We start from the raw sequence: 5,269 nt of genomic DNA, 5'->3' as shown, positions 1-5,269 counted from the left end.
GGCGGGTGCTGCGGTCCGCACCGCCCGTGACCCTCACTGGGTGCAGCGGGGCGGGGGAGCTGCGGTTCGCCCCCCTGCATGCTGCAGGGAACTGTCTCACCCGGGACTCTAGGAAAGGAGTTCTTCCTTACATCCGTGTTTTTCTGCAATACTGTGTGTGCAAAACATCTCAGGATCCATCTTCAGGAGATGAAGGCTGCAACAGGTACTGGCAGAGGAGAGGGGTGACTGCTTCCACACGGAATGGGAAGGGCCGGAGCTACTCAACGGAATGATGGGTTTAGGCGTCTGAATGTGGTAAGCTTCGACTCAATCACAAGCCCCCATATACTAAATACGTAGGTAGTTCAGAAAGATTTGCAGAACATGGCTTCCATAAATCGATTAAGATTAGACTTAATGTAGATGAATGCTCCGGATCAAAGACAGAAATGAGGTTGGAGCAAAACATCCGAGCAGCTTCAAAATGTGTGTCAGTGTATGAAGGGAATTCTGCCTCCACATTCACATTTGGGCACCATAGAAATGGGATTTAAATTACACTTAAAATAGGATCTCTATAGTCAGAGACAGAAAGGGAAAGATATTTTAGACACCCAAATGGATGGTCTAAATTTTACAAGCACCAGAGAGTTCTCTCTTCTGTTACTGGTACTGGTGAAAGGCTGTCTCGGTTACGCCTGCCTTGTGAATTTTGGTTACGCTACTGCTGTTACCTCTGTTAATCTCATTTCTTCCCTGCATTTCATGTAGAACTACCCTCCTATTTTAATTCTCTTTATATGGATTGCTGTACACTTCTTTATATTTTCCAAAGTTAATGTTTTTTTCTTAAAACTACACTGAAAAAGTAGTAGAGAGATGGTCTGTCAGATGTGACATGGCCTCCACAGTTGCAACTGCTGCACTGTGAAATGCAAACACGTGCACCACAGAGCAGAAATGCTACAGCAGAAATTATTGGCAGCTGTAAAACACCAGTTTACTTTTTTGACAGGAGTAACGGTTTGGGCATACCTGAAACTAGAGTAGGCTTTTCCCAATCTGTCTCAATTTAGAGGTCATGTGAGAGGCCAAGGTTAGCACCCAGGGCTGCAGAGGAATGTATTTGCACTTGAATTTGGGTCTTGGAAAGCTACAAAGACATACTCCCAAGTGCTGCTGCTGAGGACATAGAACCTTGCAGAGTAGGAAGATACTTGTAACTTTAGCAGGCAAAAGCATAAGCTCTTCTTATCAAGAAAGTGTAGGCAGATCTGTTGCATTATATTTAAAATTTCATAAATAAACTGGCATCATGAAAAGTAAAGACTTCTGGGGAAACATCAATGCTGAATTACGATAAGGGCAGTAGGAGAAGCTCTGCCAAGTGGCAAAAAGCTTTTGTGCAGTGTAGATAGGGCATTAATTCTGTAGCAGTGTTTGTGGCTACTGAATGATTGTCGCTCTGCTGGTTTTCACATATGTGAATTCAAACAGATCCTCCTGGCCGAAAGGCAAATTCTTTTCCATTTGATCTGGTAGAATTTTCCTCTAATCTGTTTGCAGTTTTGGCTTTATAACTAGACAGTATCATAATGGTCCACACAGCTGATTGAACAGTCAGGTTTACGTTTGTTTATGTCCGTGCATATTTTTATAAGGCTCAAAAAGTATCAGGCTTGTCACAGAACTCGTAATGTTTATGGATCGCACAGAGCAAAGTTTAGAGCTATTTCAAATGTCACACAGCCGAGAGCTGTGAACACGAAGAAAAGGAGTGAAGCAGGGCAGACGCACACTAATGTTACAGGACTGCTCAATTAAGCTGCATGCGTCAAAACACTTCTGTTCAGAGTCACTTCCTATCCCAGTAGGGCTAACGTGGGCAGATATCATGTTCTGATTCATGTGTATCCCTGCTTATCTGGGCTGTGGATCAGCCGCACAGGCTACACACGTCCCTCACCACCTATGAGCCAGGGCAAACCAAGCCAGGCAGCAGCAGCACTGTGGGCAGTTTGCTAGGTTCTGCTGCCGAACATCAGACACAACCATAGCATTTTCCTTTAGAGAAAAACAAGGAACGGTGCCTCCAGAAGGGGGGGTAATAAAGCACACAGCATCACCTAAAGCTGTTTCATCACTACCAATGTATCACACCAGTTAAAGCCTCTCGGCACGGAACACAGTCGTGGATGCTGCAAAGAGAAGTTTTGCTGTGTTATCCTTCGAGATGAAGGCAGTGCTGCAGAGTCCAATGGCTTCATCTTGCAGAGTTTAGGGTACCAGACCTGCTGTAAGACTTGCAGAGTAGAGATTTTTATCTCTTGCTCAGTTGAAAACAAACTGAGAAACTAAAATTAAATAGAAAAGGAGGCAACAGCAACATCCATGAATTTGTCAGCAGTCTGAGGAAAAAGGGAGGTAGAGACCCATTATGGAGCCAGGAAGAGAGTGAGCAATAGATGCTGTGCAATGGATTGAAGGCTACAGCACCCTCTTTTTGCTTCAGTGGAACAATGTAGTTTAACAATGCAGGCAATTAATATGATTCATTTTAACAGGATGATAATAGCACACACAAAATTTGAGCTAAACCCCTTAGCAAGTCTGTTAAATTCTGCAGGGCTGGGCGGAATTCACTGCAGGGCCGGGCGGAATTCACCCTTACATATTTTTTGCAAAAACAAACAAACAAACCCCAAGCGAACCCTAAATAATGACCTGAGGCAGTCTCTGCAATGTTGAAAGTTATTTCTGCAAAGAACATGAAGCCTTTTGAAAGGTAAACAGTCTCAATCTTTAAATGTAGGAAAAATAGGGCCCCAAATAACGGTAAATGAACCAGCCTAACTTCATTCATTAAAAGGATTCTGGAATAATTACTAAAAAATAGATTTTTAAAATATCTAGAGGACTGAAAAGTGAGAAACGTTGTAACTTGATTCATCAGTGTCCATCTTTGACAGGAGAGTTTACTTGCCAATGATAGGGAAGAAGCGGGTATTATATAATTTGACTTCGGTAAGATTTTTGACACAGTTCAATTTTAAAGGAATACTGTGGAAGGTGGCTGACCTAAATGAGACCACCCAGGCTTAGGGGTGAATGAGCACACTTCTGGAAAACACATTTGGGTATAATCATCAGTAGTTCCCTGTTAAACTGAAACGGCCTATACTGGCCCAGCTTTGGTCTGATTCAGTATTTTCATTAGTTTTGGTGATGAAACAGAAACTATGCATACAAGGCTTGTGACATTATTCCGGGAAGGATTTTAGTCATTTTGGGAGACAAAAATGATGAGAAAAAATATTTCAACAAATTTTAAATACAGCCTAAATAATATGACATTCCATAAAGCACGAAGGATCGCACTTTGAAAGAGAATGCAAATGCATTAATATAAACCGGGGCATAACAGGTCACAAGCAGTATATTGAAATAGGACATGAGAGATGCAGTGTACCATAGTATAAATTGTGAATTAACAGTGAGATGTTGCTGCCAACAGACAAATACTACTATCGCACATAACGAGAGACGTAATTTGAGAATGGTAGCAAGTACTTACTTTATTCTACTTAGAGAATCACAGAATCGTTTGGGTTGGAAAAGCCCTTCAAGCTCACCAAACCCAACCATTCCCCTAACCCTGCCATCCCACCACTAAGCCCTGGCCCTAAGCACCTCCTCTGCCCGGCTTTTAAATACCCCCAGGGATGGGGACTCGACCCCTCCCCTCTGCTCCAGGCTGAACCCCCCCAGCTCCCCCAGCCGCTCCCCAGCAGCCTGGGGCTCCAGACCCCTCCGAAGCTCCGCTGCCCTTCTCTGGACACGCTCCAGCCCCCCCAGGTCCTTCGGGGAGTGAGGGGCCCAACCCTGAACCCAGCAGTCGAGGGGCAGCCCCACCAGTGCCCAGGACAGGGGCACGGTCCCTGCCCCGCTCCTGGTGGCCACACCATTCCTGATACAAGCCAGGGTGCTGTTGGCCTTCCTGGCCACCTGGGCACACTGCTGGCTCATATTCAGCCGCCTGTCAACCAACACCCCCAGGTCCTTTTCCGCCAGGCAGCTTTCCAGCCCCTCTTCCCCATGCCTGTAGTGTTGCGTGGGGTTGTTGTGACCCCAGTGCAGGTGAAAGAATCTGGGGAAGAAAACACTGCCCATGAGAGAGGCCCGGAATTTGGATGCAGTCTGAAAAAGTGTGAAGGTGTACTTAAAACACCCCCACCCCCGCCCAACCTATTAGAAGATTATGATGGGTTGTTCTACTTGTCTGTTGAAGAAAAGGAAGAGAAAATCATCACACAGGAATGCTGATTTAGGCTAGCTATTGCAAAAATCTTTCTAAGGAAAGTAGTTCAACAGTGGGACACTGCGGCCGCCCCGGCCCTCCACCCCATCCCCTGTTGGAATCTGTGTCTGTATCTTGCAGAGCCTGACCCAGTTCATTAAGCTAGACAGTCCTTCCCTGCATCATCCCTTTGAGTGATCCCTCACGATGCAATAAACCCTTGACAAATTCAACTTGCTTGGTGCCAAGCACAGTGCACGGATGGTCCATCGCTCCCAGCGCGCCTGGCTCCTGGCCATGGCGAGCATTGGATCCGGCTGGATCCCGGGAGGAAGTGCGCTCCCCATGCTTGCGAACACAGGCCAGCACAGACACGCTTCCTACACGCCCCCGAAGAACGAACCCTCCTCCTCACCCCACACGGCAGGTGGGAAACGTTGACCGGTACCCAGCCGGCACATTCGGTGCAAGGAGCAAAAGTTGTCGCGTTGCCAGGCTGCAAGGGAATGCCCTGTCATGAAAACTGCACCTCAGGCTCGGGGAATTCATGGGCGCGGGGCACGTGTGGATTTCCCAGAGAAGGCAGATCGTTAGGAGCGAACGCCGGTACTGAAAGGGCATTTTTGACGCATTTGCCTTCACGGCCGTAAGGAGGCCTCGGTGCTCGTTACGGACCTTCACCAGGTGAGGCACTGGCTGCCACCGGAGGCAGCAGGCAGGCCCTTGCGCCGCCAAGCCCCCGGCGACGTCGGGTGCCGCCCAGGCACCACCCACCCCCTTCTGACGCCACCACGCCGTCGCTCCCACAGCACTCTTACGTCGTGGCACGAACCCGGATACGAGCGCAAGGTGGAGGCTGGGCAGGGCGCGCGGCCAGGCTGCCCCGCCCGCTTCCGCCCTCACCCCGCCCAGCCTCCGACGGGGAGCGGCGCCGGCAGCGTCACCCCCACGACTGCGCATGCTCCCCTTGGCTGAGGACGCCGGGGCTGC

The sequence above is a fragment of the Egretta garzetta genome, unplaced genomic scaffold, assembly GCF_000687185.1.
Source record: "Egretta garzetta isolate BGI_Z169 unplaced genomic scaffold, ASM68718v1 scaffold448, whole genome shotgun sequence".
Classification (NCBI taxonomy): domain Eukaryota; kingdom Metazoa; phylum Chordata; class Aves; order Pelecaniformes; family Ardeidae; genus Egretta; species Egretta garzetta.
The sequence above is the reverse complement of the archived record's forward strand: the minus strand, read 5'-3'. Positions refer to the sequence as shown.